The sequence below is a fragment of the Taudactylus pleione genome, unplaced genomic scaffold (genome assembly GCF_031769625.1).
Source record: "Taudactylus pleione unplaced genomic scaffold, aTauple2 ptg001956l, whole genome shotgun sequence".
NCBI classification, from domain to species: Eukaryota; Metazoa; Chordata; class Amphibia; order Anura; family Myobatrachidae; genus Taudactylus; species Taudactylus pleione.
Genome location: NW_028286352.1, coordinates 4,426,867 through 4,449,552, shown reverse-complemented (window position 1 = coordinate 4,449,552; position 22,686 = coordinate 4,426,867). Strand labels below are relative to the sequence as shown.

Sequence of the window (22,686 nt, the reverse complement as noted above, 5' to 3'; positions counted from 1 at the left end):
AGCAGGCTTTCCTTAATCTTAAGGATAGTCTGACAAAAGCACCTGCATTGGGAATACCTGATTATGAAAAACCTTTTGATTTGTATTGTACAGAAGCCGATGGTTGCGCAGCAGGTGTCCTCACACAAAAACAGGGTGATGCCAGTAGGCCCGTAGCATACTACAGTGCCCAATTGGACACTGTGGCAAGATCACTCCCAACGTGTTTAAGAAGTGTAGCAGCAACTGCTCTATTGGTCACTAAGAGTGAGGATGTGGTACTAGGCCATGATATGATTGTCTATACTCCCCACGCTGTACACCTTGGTCCTCCTTACTCAGCCCAGGTGGCGGAGTTAGTAGCACTAAAAAGAGTGTGTGAATTGGCAGCAGGCAGATCTGTTAACATTTACACTGACTCTAGGTATGCGTTCGGAGATTTTGTTGCCTTATGACGTCTGAAAAATTTTATGACAGCAGCAGGTACACCAGTTGCACATTCCAGACATATAAAACAATTACTAAAAGCAATTCAACTGCCCAAAACGGTGGCAGTAATTAAGTGTAAAGCCCATACATGTGAGGATGATCCGGTGTCACTGGGCAACAACAGAGCAGATGAAGCTGCAAAATGAGCAGCAGGGTTAAAAATGAATGTACCAATGGAACAAATTATGTCTTTTTAAACTGGTATTCTGAAATTAATTGAGATGCAAAATTTGTGTTCTATCCAGGAAAAGTTAGTCTGGAAGTCCAAGGGATGTGGGCAAGAGTCTTGTGGACTCTGGAGGGACGGACAAGGTAAACCAGTAGCTCCCAAGGCATACTACCCCAGCCTGGCTGAGGCAGCGCATGGTCTGACTCATTTGGGAAAGCAAGGTATGTGCAAATTGGTGAGAGCATACTGGTGCACATCAGGGTTTTCTTCTCAAACAGAAAAGAGAGCAATGTCCTGTCTGACCTGCTTGAGGAAAAACATTGGGAAAACGATCCCTACCGAACCATCCCACATTCCACCAACTGACGGACCTTTCCAGGTAATAAAAATTGATTTCATCCAATTACCACCTTGCAGGAATCTCAAGTATGAATTGGTTTGCACTGATGTGTTTTCCAGTTGGGTTGAGGCATACCCAGCGGCCACTAATACTGCTGCGTTTACTGCCAAGAAAATTGTACAGGAGTTTGTATGCAGATACGGTATCCCTAAAATTATCGAGAGTGACAGGGGTACTCATTTCACAGGTGATGTTTTTCAAAATATGTGTAAACTGAAGGGTATCAATAGTAGACTTCACACGCCCTACCGACCGCAAGCCAGCGCCAAGGTAGAGAGGATGAACGGGACTATTAAAAATAAGTTAAGTAAAATCATGGCAGAGACTGGACTAGGATGGCCAGAAGCGTTACCATTGGTTCTACATAGTATAAGGACCACTCCTAGACCCCCTCTAAATCTGTCCCCCTTTGAAATACTGTTCGGTAGACAACCTCATTTGATTATAAGTCCACAGGAAGACTTTAAGGGTAACAACGAGGTAACTGTAAGGTATCTTATATCAATGAGTAAGCAGTTAAAACAGCAACAGCAGAAACTGAAATTGTTGTCCAATGATATGCCTGAACCTAACTGTCATGATGTTGAACCTGGAGAATATGTTATGATCAGAAATTTCTTATGTTCAGGTTGTTTGACTGATCATTTGGAGGGTCCATATCAGGTGTTGCTGACGAGTACCACATCTTTGAAGGTGGCCGAGAGAGATACCTGGGTCCGTTCCACTCACTGCAAAAAGGTCAACCAACAGGTGGAGATACAAGGCCGGAGACAAGGCTGATAACATGGACCTATCGATCAGAGGCTTGTTTCGGGAGAATTAAAAGGTTGTAGTGAGATACCTGAGCTAAAGAAATTTGCAGGTCCTTGCTGCGGCAATGGACTGGTTTGCTGTGTTCATTTTCATATTCTCTTCCAGAGTTTCCATCATCCTGATTTGTTCGGGGATATCTGGTTTCTGTCACGGTGGACCGATAGAGGAGATGGGAGCTGATGGCAGTGCTGATGGAGTGGAGTCAAGAGGAGGCGTGCTATGCCAACAGGGGAGTGTCTGACCAATCTTAGTACTGTAATTGTTAAGAGATCTGCTATTTTGGATACTCGGGGACAGTGTGAAGGTATATCGTCTGAGGATTATTGTATGTGTGAGTTCTGTGGATCAATAATTGATGAGAGATGCATCCAGTGTTGTCAAAATAAGTATAATCAGTATTTGGGTGGGTATCCTTAGGAGGATTATCACACCATGGTGGGCAAAATTTTGAACCAAACCGACTGTTGGGTGTGCTCTCACGTGCCCCAAGGACAGCATAATGTAGGATTGGTGCCATTCTCATTAAATATCTCTGAAATTTTAGAATTCCAAAAAGGGAAGACACTGGACGGAAAATTTCTTAATACCAAACCACCTCATTTTAAACCACAAGATCCAAGTAGATAAAACACTTTTATGTTTAAACATCACCAACTCCAATGACCAAGGAAATTGGGAGGTGACTGGTAATAATCAGACGATGACCTTCTCACAAAGAGCTGACTGAGCCTATGAATTATGAACTACTATGCAAAAATTAGGTCAGGTGGAAGGCACTTCCGGTATATATATACACTGAGTAACACCAACGAAATGGTTGGTAGAATACCAGAAGGGTACTGTGCAAAGGTTATACAATTAGAAACATGTATTCACCAGATGGGAGAACCTGAGATAGGGTTATTTGCGAGAGAAATTTTTAATGATAATGATGCATACTATTCCTTATGTTCTCCTTGATTATGTATATTTTATATGTGGAAGGAAAGCGTATAAATGGCTCTCTCTGAGTTCCGAAGGTTTGTGTTACCTGGGAAGAGTAGTCCCAGAGGTTATGACCCTCACACATGTTGAAATGCTTGGTATTCATAAAAACACACCATCACCATATCTTCACACACAGTATGAACACAGAGGCAAAATAAATATGATACCTGGTGATGTGCATAAAGCCACACAGTTAATTAGTGAGACAACTGGCTTTCAAGTTTTAGTAGCACTGGATCCCACCAGGATCGCTCGAGGTACACTAAGTTTTCGATATATCCAAGATCTTGCTAAATTGATAGATAATATCACCGAGATGTATATTCAGGTATACAGGTAGGGAGTTGCAAGCGTACAAGAAAGAATTGGTGCAACACAGACTAGTGTTAAATTATTTAACAGCTGTCACTGGAGGGTACTGCGTAACTTTGGCCACCCAATTTGGAGTGAAGTGTTGCACTTATGTCACAAATGATACCAGCAACCCCAAGGAGGTAATAGACCAGAAGATGGATGAAATTCTGCAGCTAAAATGGGAATTTCGAAAGAACCATAATGCTTCAGTGGCTGAAGGTAGAGGAATGGGTTTCATGGTTGAACCCAGGGAAATGGTTCTCAAGTCTCGGAGAATTGGTCCAGGAAATGATCGCAAGCATAGGTAAACTCCTGATCCTCATACTGGTTGTCATCATAGTAATTGGCATATGTGCCAAGTGTGTTCCTACTGTGTTGAAGTGTGGAAAATGTAAAAATAAGGTAAACCGGAAGAACGAAATTATGATGGTGGTCAGTAGTGACAATATGAATACTGAGGTAAATGTAGAACTGCATTACAACCCTGAACTAGGAAATACCATCATATAATGTATTATATGTAGACATACACAAAATGTATTATTAAAATGTTACTTTAAAATACCTCAATTAATATAAGTCCATATTCCCCCTCAAGACTTCCTTTATAGGATTGGTGCATCCCCACATCTCTCCCATGATCTTCCAAGATCCGCGGTGTGCGTATAATGGTAGTTTTATGTCCCCTCTTAGAGACCCATTATTGATGGATTAAGAACCACCTTGTGCCGTCCCCATAATAACATTAAATAATATGTCAAAATGTAAGCCTAAAAATTAAATGTAAGATCAGTGTATGATAGCATGTTGGTTGCTATCAAAGGGTGGACTGTCGAAGTTGGATAATTGGCTGAGACAGAATCAGTTTAAAATTAGATTGGAACGACGCCATCTTGCGAATGGCCACAAGACACCATCTTAAAAATGAGATCTGCACGACGCCATTTTGCGAATGGCTGCACAGCGCCATTTTAGAGAAACTCACACTTAAGTACATACGGCGATGCTATTATTAGCATCATGCGATCGCATATTTCACCAAACCCCATACACACATTAAAAATATGCACATTAGCGAATGCATAATACCCCGCGTACGGACGCTGTTTATTAGCTTCATGCGTACGCATCTTCCCTAAATTAAAGGTCATCACTACATAAATCTAACTACTGTCTTTTCCCAAATCCCTAATACTTACTGCACACTCACATAAAAGGTTCCATAGCTTCAAAGTGTAATATTCAAGGTTTATTCATTTATTACTAAAGTTGTGAAATAAAGACTATTTGATATCTAAGGTTTAGTACATGATAAGCAAACCGTGTTTGGTGTTGTACTGATCTACTCTGTCTCAACAGCTTTCCGCTGTCATCGGTGAGAAGATCGCAACTTGCGTTCGCAACTTATGGACTGTACAGAGTTAAAACACTAAAATGTACTATGTAATGTTAGCAGCTTAGATTTGCATGTGGCGGCAAAAAGGAGACAAAAGGCTGTTGAAGGCTGACCTGTGTCCATTTGAATCGACCTGTTAAATGCCCTATAACAGAAGCACCGTGACGGAAAACCAATGCAATCATGCCAAACTTTCCTATTGTATTGCTTATCCCTGTAAGGGTATATATGTGTATTCAGACCCCAATCTGGAGTCTTCTTGCTGATGCTGTTGACGGAGGTTTCTTGTTGATGCCGGTAACTGGTCCCAGAGCATGTGCATATTTAATAACTGTACCTTGGGTCTGTATGATTTCTTTGTGCTAAATTGTCTTTAGATCACATTGTGTAACCTACTGTTTTTATGTTGAATAATAACCTTTGCGCGTTGGAAACACATTTCAAAGTCTGAAGGCATTTATTTACTGTATGACTGCGTACGCAAATAGCGACAATTCTAGAAGGTATAGGCAGGATTTAGAAGGTATAGAGGTTTAAATCCAGTATCGTTAGTGGACTACTACTGGGCGCACTGTATAGGGGGGGACTACTACTGGGGGCACTGCATAGGGGGGACTACTACTGGGGGCAATGCAGCATAGGGGGGACTACTACTGGGGGCACTGTATAGGGAGGACTACTACTGGGGGCACTGTATAGGGAGGACTACTACTGGGGGCACTGTATAGGGGGCTACTACTGGGGACACTGTATAGGGGGGACTACTACTGGGGGTACTGCATAGGGAGGACTACTACTGGGGGCAGTGTATAGGGGGGCTATTACTGGGGACACTGTATAGGGGGGACTACTACTGGGGCAATGCTACTACTGAGGGCAATGCAGCATAGGGGGGACTACTACTGGGGGCACTGTATAGGGAGGACTACTACTGGGGGCACTGTTTAGGGACGACTACTACTGGGGGCACTGTATAGGGAGGACTACTACTGGGGGTACTGCATAGGGAGGACTACTACTGGGGGCACTGTATAGGGGGGCTACTAAAGGGGACACTGCATAGGGGGGACTACTACTGGGGGCAATGAGGCATGGGGGGACTACTACTGGGGGCACTGTATAGGGAGGACTACTACTGGGGGCACTGTATAGGGAGGACTACTACTGGGGGCACTGTATAGGGAGGACTACTACTGGGGGCACTGTATAGGGAGGACTACTACTGGGGGCACTGTATAGGGAGGACTGCTACTGGGGGCACTGTATAGGAGGACTACTACTGGGGCACTGTATAGGGCGGATTACTACTGGGGGTACTGTATAGGGGGGCTACTACTGGGGACACTGTATAGGGGGGACTACTACTGGGGGCATGCAAGGTTCTGGTTTTGTTGTGGGCCCGGGGTGGTGACAGGAGCAGACACAGCAGAAGAAGATTTAAAACAAAACGTGGAACTTTTAATGAGTGGTTTGGCCAACATGAACAATGGGAGAAAATAAAGTCCAGGGATGGCACTAAAGTGCAAATGGGAACTGAGGTGAAGCAATGGGAAGGTAATGGAGGATGCAGGGTCATCCAGCGGGGTTGGAGCAGAGAAAGCAGGCAGGCAGGTAGCATTTCACAGGAAAACAGGTGGCGAGCACAGGGAACTCTCTCTCAGCTATGCTGAGAAACACGTTGCACTGGCAATAAAGTGAGGCTCTGAACCTCCTTAAATACCAAGTGCTGTGCCGTAACTGGCCAGAGAGAGCATGTGACAAACCAGTATTGGGCGATTAGGTCACATAACCGGAGGCAAGATGGCGGCGCCCATGCCAGAGCGGAACGGAAGCCCCACCAGGCCTCACCAGCCCAAAGTGACAACATGCCCGCACAGAACCACGCACAGCCAATGCCCCTCGTCAAACACCAGCACCACCGCCAGACGCCCCCCGCCATAGTGACCTCACAGGTAATACCCGTATGACTGCGTACGCAAATAGCCAGACGAGACAGCACTTCCTTCACATGTTAATGATGTTACTCTGGAGAAGACGAAAAAAATCAATATATCGTCCAGATAGACAACAACTGAAATGTATAATAAGTCCGGGAACATTTTGTTAACAAAGCCCTGAAAGCCAGCAGGGGCATTGTACAAGCCGAAAGGCATTACGAGGTATTCAAAATGTCCATCTCTGGTATTAAAAGCGGTTTTCCACTCGTCACCTGAGCGAATACGAATAAGATTGTAGGCCCCTCTCAGATCTAACTTGGAAAATATGATGGACCCTTTGACTCTGTCGAATAATTCTGTGATTAGTGGAAGTGGATATTGATTCTTGACCATTATATCGTTCAGGCCTCGGTAGTCTATACAAGGTCGTAAGCCACCATCCTCCTTGGCAACGAAAAAGAACCCAGCTCCAGCAGGAGAGGTGGAGGGGCGAATAAATCCTTTCTCCAAATTCTCCTGGATGTATTCAGACATCGCTTTGGTGTCAGGCAAGGACAGAGGATAGGTGTGACCACGAGGTGGTATCTTGTCAGGTAACAGATCAATTGGGCAATCCCATTCTCTATGAGGAGGTAAGATATTTGCTTGTTGTTCAGAAAGACGTCAGTAAACATTCGATACTCCTTGGGAATTGCTGGAGATACTAATGAGACGGTTTTACTCACAGGTCGTATCTTGGGAAGACAGGATTTCTGACAGTCAACTCCCCATGAAAGGATTTGCATCGAGCACCAGTCGATCCTGGGATTGTGCTGGAGTAACCAGGGTAGCCCTAGAATGATTTCTTGGGAGGCCTCAGGTATCACTAAGAATTTTAGAGACTCAGAATGGAGTACCCCAATACGGACCAGTACTGGTTGAGTTTCCTTGGTGAAAACTCCGTTAGCCAGAGGACGTCCATCTACAGCGATCAGGGAAATTGCGTGGTCAAGGGTGAACAAGGAATCTGTAGCTTGTTAACTAAGTTGGAGGTCATAAAATTTCCGGCTGCTCCAGAATCTAGTAGAGCAGTAACAAAGACAGGTTTTGTCTTGAGATCTATCGCTAAGATCAATACGATATCTTTAGAATTTGGGGACGGGCTCATAACTCCTAACATGATGTCTCCAGGGTCAGTTAGGAGCGGGCGTTTCCCGATTTTCGGGAACAGGAGGCCACCAGGTGACCTGATTCTCCACAGTATAGGCAGAGGTTTTTTAATATTCTTCTCTGACGTTCTTCTTTGGAGAGATATGTATGATCAGAGCCGTAACTAGACTTTTTGGTGCCTTGTGCCAGAAAAAGCATTGGCGCCCCCCTAATTTTTCAAAGGGACATAATGCACCCAAAAAGGGCCATGGCTTCATGGGGAAGGGCCAGGGAAGAGATAGGAGAGGCCAGGAGATGCTGGGGATGAAATAAGAGGAAGCTATAAGCAAGAATGATAATAAACAAAAATTTGACAGGCCCAAACAGCGCCCCCTGACCTGTGGTGCCCTGTGTGATGGCACCAGCCGCACTACCCTAGCTACGGCACTGGGTATGATTCACCTGCATTGGCTCTTCATCTGTAGAAGGAGAGGATGGACGGGTAGTAGAGGGAGGAGTAGATGACCTTTGCCGGTCAGTTCTGTGCTTTTCAGCCTGACGTTCTCTGAAGTGTAGGCCAATCTTATTACAGAGGGAATTCATATCGTTTAGGTTAACAGGTAGGGCACGGGTGACCCAATCATCCTTTAGTCAATCAGAAAACCCATGCCAAAAAGCTGAGGTGAGGGCTTCCTCATTCCACTTGAGTTCTGATGCTAAAATCTGAAACTGTATGGCATATTGACTGACAGGACGGGTTCCTTGTTTCAGTGTCATAATACTAGATGAGGCTGATACAGTTCATCCAGGCTCATCAAAAATCCTCCTAAATGATGTCACAAAGTCAGTGTAGTTATCCAGCAGAGAATCTGAACACTCCCAGCGTGGGGAAGCCCAATCCAAGGCTGAGCCGGACAACAGGGACACAATGTATAACACTTTAGTTCTTGTAGTGGGAAAATTATCAGGCTGTAGGGTGAAATGTATATCGCACTGATTCAGAAACCCCCGGCAGAGTTTAGGGTTGCCGTCAAATTTGCTTGGCATAGGGAGGTGTAAGCGAGGGGATGCCCTGCTTCCTGTATTACCCGGCCTAGAAGCGGGTGTAGTTGCTGTTACCCCAGAAGTGGATAAGGAGGTTTGCAGATTATCCTGTCGTTTAGACATTTCTTGCAAAAACTGAGCCATTTGGTGTTGCATGGTTTCCAGGTTTTCCAGACGGCCAGCAATGCACCGAAATAAATCTACTCCAGACTCCTGTTCCGTGGCCGGATCTATGGGGCCGATGCAAACTGTGAGGTTCTGGTGTTGTTGTGGGCCCGCGGTGGTGACAGGAGCAGACACAGAAGAAGATTTAAAACAAAACGTGGAACTTTTAATGAGTGGTTTGGCAGACATGAACAATGGGAGAAAATAAAGTCCAGGGATGGCACTAAAGTGCAAATGGGAACTGAGGTGAAGCAATGAGTAAAAGTCCAGGTAGTGGCAGATAGGAGCAGTCCAATATCCGGGTCTTGTGAAGCTGCAATGAATTTGCAGGTTGAAGTGATTTGCAGGTAGAAGAGGTGAATTGCAGGCTGAGCTGAATTGTCCAGAGGAAATGTGAGAGGAGGCAGGGTGCAGGGTACAGCTGACACAAGTTCTCAGGCAAGGGGAAGGTAATGGAGGATGCAGGGTAGTCCAGCGGGGTTGGAGCAGACAAGCAGGCAGGCAGGTAGCGTTACACAGGAACAGATGGTGAGCACAGGGAACTCTCAGCTAAGCTGAGAAACACGTTGCACTGGCAATGAAGTGAGGCTCTGAACCTCCCTAAATACCAATTGCTGTGCCGTGACCGGCCAGAAAGAGCATGTGACAAACCAGGATTGGGCGATTAGGTCACATAACCGGAGGCAAGTTGGCGGCGCCCATGCCGGAACGGAACGGAAGCACCACCAGGCCTCACCAGCCCAAAGTGACAACATGCCCGCACAGAACCACGCACAGCCAATGCGCCTCGCCAAACACCAGCGCCACCACCAGACGCCCCCCGCCATAGTGACGTCACAGGTAATACCCGTCGACCACCATGCTGAGAAACTCTGGTCGTGACAGCAGTGGCGTCACTTACCTTACTTGTACCCGGTGCGGTGGTCGGTCCCGGGATCCATGTTCTTGCGTGCCGAAGGCGCGCACACGGGCGGAAGGGGGCGTGGCTTTGTCCCGCAAAGCCTTGCCCACTCATGGACGCATTCTTAGGGGTGTGGCCGCATGTCACGCCTCCCCGTCCTCACCAATCAATGGGCAGGGGAGAGGCTAGGCTGCCCAGTAGCTGCTGTGCTGCTCCGCTGAGTAATCCCGGGTCAGCGCAGCAGCAACTGCTGGACAGTCAACTGCAGTGTGGCTGGTGACACCATCCGAGGGGGTGACACCAAAATAGCAGAGCAGCTCTGCTATTTTGGTGTCACCCGGTGCGGCCCGCACCCGCCGCACCCGCTTTGTGATGCCAGTGCATAACAGTGCACTGTATAGGAGGGACTACTACTGAGGGCAATGCAGCATAGGGGGGACTACTACTGGGGGCACTGTATAGGAGGGACTACTAGGGGGGGGCAATGCAGCATAGGGGGGACTACTACTGGGGGCACTGTATAGGAGGGACTACTAGGGGGGGGCAATGCAGCATAGGGGGGACTACTACTGCGGGCACTGTATAGGGGGGACTACTACTGGGGACACTGTATAGGGGGGACTACTACTGGGGGCACTGTATAGGGGGGACTATTACTGGGGGCACTGTATGTGGGAGACTACTACTGGGGGCACTGTATAGGGGGACTACTACTGGAAGCACTGTATAGGGGGGACTACTACTGGGGGCACTGTATAGGGGGGACTACTACTGGGGGCACTGCATAGAAGGACTACTACTGGGGGCAATGCAGCATAGCAGGAACTACTACTGGGGGCACTGTATAGGGGGACTACTACTGGGGGCAATGCAGCATGGGGGGACTACTACTGGGGACACTGTATAGGGTGGACTACTGCTGGGGGCAATGCAGCATAGGGGGGACTACTACTGGGGGTATTGTATTGAAGGGACTACTACTGGGGGCACTGTATAGGAGGACTACTACTGGAGACATTGTATAGGGGGGACTACTACTGGGGACACTGTATAGGGAGGACTACTACTGGGGGCAATGTATAGGAGGGACTACTACTGGGGGCAATGTATAGGAGGGACTACTACTGGGGGCAATGTATAGGGGGACTACTACTGGGGGCAATGCAGCATAGGGAGGACAACTACGGGAGCACTGTATAGGGGACTACTGCTGGGGCAATGCAGCATAGGGGGGACTACTACTGGGGGTATTGTATAGGAGGGACTACTACTGGGGGCACTGTATAGGGGGACTACTACTGGAGACACTGTATAGGGGGGACTACTACTGGGGACACTGTATAGGGAGGACTACTACTAGGGGCAATGTATAGGAGGGACTACTACTGGGGGCACTGTATAGGGGGTACTACTACTGGGGCACTGTATAGGAGGACTACTACTGGGAGCAATGCAGCTTAGGGGGGACTACTACTGGGGGCAATGCAGCATAGGGGGGATTACTACTGGGGGCCCTGTATAGGGGGGACTACTGCTGGGGGCAATGCGCATAGGGGGGATTACTTCTGGGGACACTGCATAGGGGGGGAGGAGGGCACCAATCCATTACATTGCCAGGGGCGCTTGGATCCCTAGATACACCCCTGCCCCTGAGGAAGGCTTTGTTATGTAGGACGGCTCCTTAGTCAGCTAATCAGCCACTCACTCGTTCTGCAGCTGTATTGCCTTGGAGAGCAATGACTCACAGGACCTAGTCACTGGCTTCTTACCCTTGATAAGTGCAGCTCCAGAAGATAGGCACTCTGGTCTGGAACAGGATGCTCGGCGCTGCAGCTGACTACAGTGAAAGACTCTCCTCCGCTTCCCTGACTCTGCACTGCCACCAGGTAAGACACCAACTGCCTGACTCAGCCATTGCTAACTGTCACTGATGACCCTGATCCCCCTGCTTGTTTTGCACAACTGGCAAAATGAACTGAACTGGCAGTGCGGACTTCTTTTATACAGGGTGTTCAAAAAGTTACGCAACCGTATAGAGGAACGCATGTAATTGTTTCCTTCTTTTCCAGGTGGTGAAGAACATTGAAAACCGGAACTGAGGGCCTGATTCAGACCCACTCGCGAGCGCTGAGCGCTCACAAGCGGATCGATGGTGCCCTAGTGCGCATGTGCATGACGGAGGGAGCTCCGTCGTGCGCATGCGCGAGACCCGCATAGCGACGGCCAAGCCGTCGCTATGGGTCTCGCACCAAAGGGGGCGTGATGTCAGTGGGAGTGCTTTTGGCTCTGACAGAGCCAAAAGCACTCCTGGGCTTGCGAGACCCTAACGCAGGGTCTCTTCGCAAGCCCGATTGTCGCGATGGTCTTGACCATCGCGACCATCTTTTTGGCCGCTCGCATAAGCTGTGGGTGGTCACCCACAGCTATGCGAGCGGCCAGGAGGCCGCTCCAAAAATAGGTAGGAGCTCCCTGATTCAGAGCGAGCGCTCTTGTCAGAGCGTCCGGCTCTGAATCAGGCCCAGAGGACCCATGGGGAAGACGTTGCAGCAGCGTATAATTATTGTCACGCAGTAATAACGATGGTGTAAGGATTTGTCAACACGTTGCAGGCAGAGAGATTGCAGACCACATGGTCTCAACAGGACAAGGGCACCGCTCATACAGCCAGAAATACTATGGTTTCCTTGGAAGAGTGTTTTCCAGGACCACTGATGTCACTGGGGTTGTGGCCAGTGTGATCTCCAGATTTAACACCCCTGGGCTTTTTCTTGTTGTGGTACCTGGAGGATGCTTGCCAGAGCTGTAACTAGAGTTTTTGGTGCCCTGTGCCAGAAAGAGCATTTTTCAAATGGACATAATGCACCCAAAAAAGGACCATGGCTTCATGGGGAAGGGCCAGGGAAGAGATAGGGGAGGCCAGGAGATGCTGGGGATGAAATAAGAGGAAGCTACAAGCAAGAATGATAATAAACAGAAATTTGACAGGCCCAAACAGCGCCCCCTGACCTGTGGTGCCCTGTGCCATGGCACCGGCCGCACTACCCTAGCTACGGCCCTGATGCTTGCTACTCAACTCACCCGCACAGTATTCCAGAACTGCAAGCGAACATTCAGGGACTGTGTCGATGCAATTTCACGGGAAACATTGCAAAGGGTGTTCAAGAACATGACAGCCGTGTCCATTTGTGTGAAGCACAGAACGGCGGCCACTACCAGCACTTACTGTAATATAAATCGTTTTCCCATATGGTGGCGCAACTTTTTGAACACCCTGTATTACTTGCCCGCTATTCTCCCTCATCAATCCCGTCACAGTCTCTTCCAGTACCTTCTCATGCACATGGGCATCCAGAAGATTCTCTCCAAGCCCAATGTTATTGAGGCTAGATAAGTCCATTTCCGGCGTGCAGTGCTTCTAGCATCATGCACCAGCGTGTGGGAGGACTATTGCTTTATAGTGTTTTAAGCATGGTGCTTATAGTGTAAATATATTTTTTATTTTATATTAACTCATAAATATACTGTACATATATATTATTATTTATACCCTAAGTTATTATCAGAACCAGTGGCAAACACAGAATTTCTGAAGGGGCTTTCCAAATGCTTGCTTTTAGAGTGTGGCCAGTCCATGAGGAGTGCCAGCAAGTATCTACAGCACCAGAGCCACACCTGTGATATGGAGCACCTGCTGCAGTACAATGGGGTTATTGCTCAACCCACCTAGATACACATACAAAGCAAAAACTGTGCTGGCAATCCAATACACTAAACAGCCAATGTATTAAAAAGTAACATGTACATATTTATTAAACAAAGTATTACTACTGAGATCAATGTATCCTCAAACTCGGTCTTCAGGACCCCACACAGTTCACGTTTTCCAGGTTACCTTGCAGGTGCACAGGTGCATTCATTACTCACTTACACAGGTGGAGCTAATTATTTCACTTGTGATTCTGTGAGGAGACCTGGACAACATGCACTGTTTGGGGTACCGAGGACCGAGTTGGAGAACTTGTTGACTAGACCGAACGACCTACTATAAATATAAAAACTCCAATTATTCAGCATGTAATGACAATAATAAGAAATTCAGACAATTTATTTAATTATGTCTGTTGTTAAATAGCGTCCAGTCAGGAGAAGAATATAAATATAAAAAAATACAGATCTCCAACCATATGTAGCTTTGGCAGCAATTAGTGATCATCCTGCAATGCTGAGCCAACTGGAGTATGAAATGTCCACACAAGTATCACGCCAAGCCTACATTAGAACCAGGAGTTAGAGTTACCAGCCGGGTGAGTTCAAGTAGCATAGTAACAAGCTGTCACTTTTGTAGCCACTCCTCTCCTCGGTTCATAGCCGGTGTGTATCAGCTGTTGAAGCCCGCCGGATTCCACAGCACAGGGGTGGCTGTATGTGAGAAGAGTCTGCTGACTTAAATAATGCAGTCACAGCTGAGCGGATATGGAGTTATATGGCTAATTTTCATTCAGGGGCGGCAGGCTGGCTGGACACAGAGGACGTGGGTAATGAGCAACTACACGTTTCGTCCACCACTGTGGACTTTTTCAAGCAGTCCATGAAGAGGGCATAATTAGCACTTAACCAGCTTTAATGTATGCATCATACAAAATGTATTGTGTGTCATAATTCCAGCATATTGTCACACTTGCCACTGGGGTTTTGGAAGATGAGGTTGAGGAAGGAATCGGAGGTGAGGGGCCTGAATGTACAATCTCCTCATCCACAGGATTTGGACATTAGCGAGACCCTACCAAAGGTGCGGAGTCTAACCTGCTGGGAGGTGTTCACCAGTGACCCCTACCAATCGGGATATGGGTTTTGCTGCACCCAGCAGGCAGGTCGCGGTCCTTTGATATGGTATCCAAGCCCCAAGGGAATGGAGAATTACAAAGACGGTGGCCCGAGGAATACGTCTCCCTTTGGAGACACAACTACACAAGGAATTGGTACCTGAGGTACCCACTGGTAGAAGTGTGTAGGCACACTTGTTATGCTGATAGATGACTCCTAGATATGAAGTACAGACAGAGGGGAAAGGACGCACTGTAGCTCCGGGAGGAGATGCTGGTTTGCGCACAGGCTGACATGGTAAACGCACTGGTGCTCCAGGAGGAGACGCTGGTTTGCGCACAGGCTGAGGTAGTAAACGCACTGGTGCTCCAGGAGGAGACGCTAGATTGCGCACAGGCTGAGATGGTAAACGCACTAGAGAGAACACACAGGAAATCTCAGGGGAACCTGGAACGAGCACTTAACTAGTAACACTAGGAAGGACAATTGTTGTACAGGCAACTTCCTAATGTATTGGGGCCGGCTATATACCCAGGGGTAGCAGTTGATAGGACAGCGTCAGCTGACCCAGATCATACTACCATTGGTTGGAAGCACTGTCACATGAGAAAAGACTGTCATGGCGGCGCCCATGTCAGAAACCACAATTCCCAAGACACAGGCCCGACCATGGAAGTCCGTTAGCGCCTAAGGCAGAATACTCAGCGCATCACCCACCTCCGCATCAGGCGTCTGACCACACGGGAAGTCAGGGGAAGCCGACACAGAGGTGAGAGACGGTCGATCCTAGGCTGAACCCTGACACATATACAGGACCAGCGATTACGGTAAGCCATTAGATGTGGCAGTAAGGTCATCCTTTCTGAGGTACATGGTTTTAATTCAGATGTAGGCACCATTCCAGAGCATAGGAGCAAGTCCGAGAGACTGGGGGAGCAGCAGAAGAACCTAGCACTGCCCTGGACAGACATGTAAAGTACATATTGGTCTCCTTATGCACTGGATATTGTATTATCATACAGTATTAATAATTAACCCTATCAATGGTCCATAGCAGTGCACCCCTAACAGTGCATGTTTTCTAGAGCTCCTAGTGGGTGCACAGATGTATTTATTTATTACTGCTGTCACGACCCTGTCTAGTTGTCACCTTTTTGCCTTGGGACTTACCCCTGTCAGCTCCCCCATGGATCTGTGTGTGTAATTTGCCTGGAGGATTTGCACTGATTATTGCACCTGGCCTCTCCTCTGTCTGTGAGCACTGCTAGCCCTGATTGGAATCGCAGGTGTGGTTCTGATTCTCAGAGCTGCAGTGATGAATACTCCCTCTGCATGTTGTGCCTTCCACCACTCAGAATGCTACTACCAGACCACCTGTCCGTATCCACCAATTGCTGCCAGACCCATCATATATATATATCCTCTCATGATAGCATTCTGGGCCTGAACATCTCGTCTTCCCGTGGTGTATGGTTCATGCATTCAAATCTGTCCCTGAAACCTGCTACAGCAATCCCTGGCGCTATCCAGAAAACCTGTTTCAGCTGTACCTGGCAATCCAGTAAATCTGATGGCAGCAACCCCCGGTGCTTCCAGAAAACCTGTTACAGCCAAACCTGGCAATCCAGTAAGCCTGCTGACAGCAACCTCTGGTGCATCCCGAAAACCTGCTACAGTAATACCTGGCATCCAGAAGTCCTGTTACAGCTATACCTGGCCTGTGCTCTGCTGCTAGTCCTACTCCTGGTTGGTCCCTGGCACTCTGTAAACCTGCATCGTGTCACCCTGCCTTGCTTCCTGCTGTGGATCAACTCCTGTCCCTTTTACCTACCTACTCCCCTCCCTGAACCTAAAATTCCCAAACCTACCCATTCCTTCCTGAAACCTGTTATTTCCAATTATCCTGTCCAGTCTGCAAATTCCCAAACCTACCCATTCCTTCCTGAAACCTGTTATTCCCTATTATCCAATCCAGCCTGCACCTGAGTTCTAGCCTTTGTCATAGTAATTCCAGATTACCCTGTTTAGCCCTCGTCTCAGCATCACCTGACTTCCCTTCAGCCATTGTCACATTCCAGTCCTGAGTCAAGTTCCAAGCTCATCAGTTCAGTCCACGTTGCTCCAGTCCAGAGTCAAGTTCCAAGCTCATCAGTTCAGTCCACGTTGTTCCAGTCCAGAGTCAAGTTCTCAGTTCATCAGTTCAATTCAACAAGTCTTCCTGCCGGTCCCTCCAGTTCCTGTAATTTATCATCAAAGGCAGTTTTCACTGCTATCCAAGTAAATAGAGCTATTTACATTATCTGTGATTCCAGTCATGCCGGCCTCCGTTGAAACCCGATCACCACCTGAGACAGGTAACACGCAGACACCAATCATGACAACTGGCTGACACATGTTAAAAGATACACAGGTGGTGCTGATTATTTCATTTGTGATACTGAGAAGAACATGCAGCACTAGTGTCATCCTATTATATTACTATTTCTAATGAGGTCATGGTGTGGGCTGGGAAGGGGGGTTTCCAGCCAATCAGATACCCCCTTTCCGTTTTCCTATGCTAACAACCACTAAGATATACATTGGTTTATTGCTTCTAACCCCTAACAACCTTGTATAGCTTACTTAGATTAAACTAATAAATAACGACACAGACAACAAGAGCTTGGCTAAAAGGTCACAGCTTTTATTTATAATTAATTAACCTAACCAGGGTGGCAAAGAGACGCTGCAGACTCAGTTCTAGCTTTTACTCTGCTCAAATACTCGGGGAATGACTGAAACGTCCCCCCTCTAGACGCACTAACGTTGCGAGGGTCCCACTTCCCTCCTGGGCCAATCCAAGACGCCTTCGTACAAAAGCATCCGGGTCCCGTCGCACAGAGCAGGACAAATTCGCCAGGTTCATCGAGGGCAAGTGCCCCCACCACGTATCTTACGCCACATAAAGCCACTGAGCTGCAGCGTACTCCCACCAAAGCCAGACTCCAAAGGAAACTGGCCCGCCACCCAACACGACCTAGCCCAGAACAAGAATTCCTAAATAAGGAAACTGAATCCAAGACATCAAGATGCCCTCAATCAGGATTGAAAAATACAGAGTTAAATTGCCAACTAAAAGCTATGACTCACAACCAAGCCACCCAGAGACACCGCATGACAGCCTCTGACACATTCACCTTCTTCCTCATCCTGTCTAACGCACCATGCTTATACACCACTCTCCAAGTCAAACTATGCACCATACGGATCACACATCCTCCAATTTGGCCTTAAGCCCAACAAAAACTTCTCACCATGCACGATCACTCCACACCTTTCCGCTGCCGCACATCATTGCTCCTGAGAGGCAACACCCCCCAGGTCAGGCACATCCTATTTAGTCACCGAGGACACAAGAAACTCAAGCACGAAAGTCTACACCAAGACCGCGCACATCATTCACAACCCAAACTGTCAACTGCTGCAATCCCAGTGAGCAACAAAGTTCTGTACCATGAGTATCACACCAAACCCGAACCATCCCGACACAACTTTAAGAAAACACATAGCAACTAAATAGCAGGGATGCAGAAGAGGGGAAACAAGTAACCCGAGTGAGGGGGAAAAACTAAAAAACCTACCCGTGAACCCAATTGGGCCAGATCAAGGCTTCCGGGAGGAAAAATTAAAAAATCCCTTCACCACCCACCAATTGTTGAACGCTAGTCATTCAACGATTGGTTGGTAAACAACGTTTCAGGTTGTCGCCAGGTGCGCAACTAGCTAAACTCTGCAGGAAATGCCCCCGCAATCGCTGCGCCAATTTGAAGAAAATGAGTACTAGAAGCTGAAGCATAGAAACTGCCCCCAATCAAAACTTGCCCAAAAACAGCAGAGAACTAAAATGTGGTACGTAGGATAAGATTGGCCTGTAAACCACCCTCGTACTCTAATTGAACTGCAGTAGGCAGGATAAGATTGGAATGTAAACCATCCTTGTGTTAAACTAGCAGGGCGCCAACTATAAAGCACCGCAAGGCGTACCGGGCAAATTAACCTCTGAATGTTGAGAAAAGCAAACTATCCACCCCTCCTGCATGATCGTAACTGCCCAATGAAAAATTGCAAAGCACCACTGATCTCCTAAACAAAATGTCTGATGAAACTAAACACTCCAAAATTGCAGCTGAAAAGTTAAAATGTAAAAGCGAGGCCTAACACCCGTCAGAAACCACCTGACCCGTAACCACAAGAACGAATCAAAAACTGCACATCAAAAGGACCGCCGGGAGACGACGCGAACGGGGAACCCATTCACCCAATCACCCAACATGGATAAATGACTGGGTATGTACATGAAAGACCTTTAAGCTTACTATAGATGAGATCCCCGCTGGCGCCGCCACCACAGAGGCTTTGGACCCACTCTGCCATGAATGGTACCAAACTAAGAAGTAAAGCAAATATTGAAAAACACATCCTCCGTAGATGGCTTAGCCCATAAGGTCGCCAAAGTTGCCAGGCAGACGGTTACATCTGTGGCATCATTGGGACGAGAGACCGAAGCGCAATTAGCGTGTCGAAATATAATATTTTGTACCTAAACGCACAAAACTAACTGACAAAGCAAATGCAAAAGGAACGCGTTTCGGTTGTAGATGGCATGAGCTACACCCAATTCCGTAGATTAGAAAAGAAATAATCCTCAGTCGCACTGACCAGCCTATATGTCCATGAAAATTGGGAATGGCTCCAACAGCAACAAATTACACCTAAGACCTGTGTCTTAATAAACTGCGCAGAAAAATTTCCCTACTACTGAAAGCCCAAAAAACCTGGCCAGCCAGCCGAATTGGTAAAGAACTGCAGCAACGATTGCCACTGAAGTACAAAATTAGTTCATTGATATATAGAACCAGAAACCTGATCCAACAACGAAGTGCTCACTCCAACTGTGTAAACCTATGAACAACCCGCACTATAAGCAAACAACTACAAACCTAGTAACTTTTTCTTATTTTTTTTTTTTTATTATTATTAAGTGTTACCACTGAGACTTGAAACCTAAATGTATAGTGTGAAATGAAGTACACTTCCCTCAACGCTACAAAAAACCTACCAAACAACCATTACCTTCTATCCCAACATGTCTCAATCACCAACAGACAAAACAGGACACAAAACCTACAATCAAGTCATGTGCAACTGAAACCCCCAAAACATGGGAAGAGGGTGCTATGAAGAAAAGAGGAGGTACGAAAAGACAAAACTCCTTCCTGCACCTATGAAGAGAAACCAGGACAGATGATGTGCTACACCGACCTGTTCAGCGCCAGCATGAACACACCAAAGAAAGAGAAATTGATTTCTCGAAATAGGTGCCAGAAACCGCAACGTCCGAAGGCAAACCTCATGCATTGACCGGCCTGCGAGAGCAAAACAAACGAAAAAACGGACCCAGAATAAACATAAACAGAAAATATACCTAACCAAAACTGCGAACTAAAAACCAAAACTCGTCAACTGTGGAAACTGCCCTGAAGGACCTACTTGGAGGGCATAATTAAAGGAACTCCACAACGTCTAGGATACCCCTAAGTATAAGAAAGCAATGAATGCAGAACTAACTGGCAACCAGCGTGGGGACCACCCTACCGTAAAGTTACCGGGATCCTGCGGAGGGGAACGAGGAAAAACATCTCCATCCGCCCCTAGAACACCTCCGTCCCATCCTCGACCTCCAACCTCAGTAATAAAACCCGACCGAGTGCAAACTGCGTATCGTCCTGTCAAGGAGGGGCTATACCCAGAGCCGCAACTAGACTTTTTGGTGCCCTGTGCCAGAAAGAGCATTGGCGCCCCCCTCAGTTTTCAACGTCACATAATGTACCCAAAAAAGGGGTCATGGCTTCATGGGGAAGGGCCAGGGAAGAGATAGGAGAGGCCAGGATATGTTGGGGATGAAATAAGAGGGAGCTACAAGCAAGAATGATAATAAATAGTAATTTGCTAGGCCCAAAAAGAACCCCTGACTAGTGGTGCCCTGTGCGATGGCACCGGCCGCACTACCCTCGCTACGGCCCTGGCTTTAACACCGACAGAGAAAAAATTGCCAACAAAACGGCGGCTGAGCCTTAACTACCTCCTTTGGAGCTAATCCTTGTGCTGGGGGCTAAACCCCCCATAAAGCGATCTTAGAGCTATTATAAGTAAATGAAAAAATAAAAAATAAATAAAATAAAATACGAATTACATACCCCAAAAGCAAGCTCCTTGTACGTGTGAACATATCAGGAACCAAAGAGAAGTATTTAACAAGTTAACATGACCCTAAATACGTTTAAACTAGAAAGCAAGTAGCAAAGACAAAGATCTATAAATAAAACCACAAAAAAGCATCATCCTTTGTATGAAGCCAAGAACGTGCCTTCTAAAACGCTTCCCTACCTACAGTACATAACCTGTGCCCTAGCAAGAACCCAATCTATTTAATAAAAATTGGAAAGAAAGCAAAAATTGATATACATACCTGAGCCAATGTTAAACTCGCACGCACTTACGCAACCCTTACAGGACCACTAAATAAGCCTGAATGATCGCACGCCCTGCAAAGATTAACCTACCAGGGTGTTAAAGACAAGGAGACAGGGGTGCATCTGCCGCTTGGGTGGGGTGGTGGCAACCCTTAATGGACCACCGAACTGGCACAAAGCACACACTCCGCCGCCGTCTCAGGCTCCTCAGTTCGTGGGGCAGCTGACTCCTAACCCCGCACCTGACTTGCGGACAACCATTGCGCAACACCAATATGAGCTTGCGCTAACACTCGGGGAAACTGTACAAGCGAGAGCTGTAAAAGAATCAGGGAAGAAAATTAAAACAATCCATACTCACCACCACCAGACAGCACAAGAACCTCATCATCCACTTCACGCGGAGGAGCCACTGGATCGAGACCCGTGGCCATCTCGACGCGCACTGGAACAGTAGCCGCACAAACTACTGAATCATCTTAAGGAACCCTCCTGAGTCCGGCTGACCTGTAACTTAAAGGAGAAAGGTAAGTAGAAGAAGGGGGTGCAGGCACGGGGTGGGGTGGGGAAGTGCAAAAGCAGGGTTGCAGACAGGGAGGGTACAGGGGACCAACAGGGGGGGAGGATAATTGATGAAAGAGGAAGATGGAGTACACATACCTCCCAACATTTGACACCATGAAGGAGGGACAAGTCGCGTGTCCAAAAAGGGGGCGTGGCTTATGGGAAAATGGGTGGAGCCTATGTAAAATGAGGCAGAGCCTTTCAGGTTCCCAAATTTTCGTCACTTTGGGGGCGTGCCCAGCACTCTCCTTACGGCAGTCCGTACACATGAGAATAGATGCCGTGTGCATGCGCATGGCATCTGTTCTCCTCCTGCACACCCACTGCAGCGGTTTGTGCTCTCCCCAACTTCCGCCCCACCGCAGGACACTGCGGCCCGCGGGTGGGACAGCGGGATAATTCCAGAAAAACGGGACTGTCCCGCTGGATGCGGGACAGTTGAGAGGTATGATATATAAACATGAACATCCTTCATCTATATTTTTATTAATTTCCAATAGCTTCTTCCTTTTAAATATATGGCTTTACCCTTTTACACTAACAATTATTTAGCCAGATCTGTAATAAAAACTAAAACTAGTAATACCTGCAATCTCTATCTAAAATGCCAGGTGAGCCCGGGAGGTTACCGCATGGTATTTACAGCCAGCCCCAGGAAAGCAGAGGAACACTCTGCCACTTGCAGTCAGTGAACAGTTGGGGGGCGTGGTCTCCTGCATTGATAGGTCCCCCACAGTGTTCCCTCTGAGTGACATCACAGCTCTGCTGCTTGCTGACTGTGGTTGGGAGGGCGGGCGTGGCCTAGCGGAATGCCCCTGCGTCATCAGCTGATGGGCATGCCCAGCCCTGTCGGAGCTGCCAGACTGCCCACAGCATGATCTAATGCAGCCGAGTGTGGTGTGCGCACAGCGCGGCAAACTCACCGCTGTGTGCGCTGATAAGCACAGCAGCGGTGACAAAAATCTCCCTCCCCCCGCCCGCGGGACACTGCAGCCCGCGGGTGGGACAGCGGGACAGCTCCCAA

General features: G+C 47.5%; 1 protein-coding gene across 1 annotated transcript in view; it reads right to left on the bottom strand.

Annotated features, from left to right (window-relative positions):
* LOC148436121 (galectin-related protein A-like) overlaps positions 1 to 15,791 on the bottom strand; it is a 48,334-nt gene extending 32,543 nt beyond the window's left edge. The window contains exon 1 of the mRNA XM_088465328.1: positions 15,757 to 15,791. The gene's annotated coding sequence lies outside the window, so the exon portion shown is untranslated. The remainder of the gene's footprint in view (positions 1 to 15,756) is intronic.
* Positions 15,792 to 22,686: the final 6,895 nt, after the last annotated feature.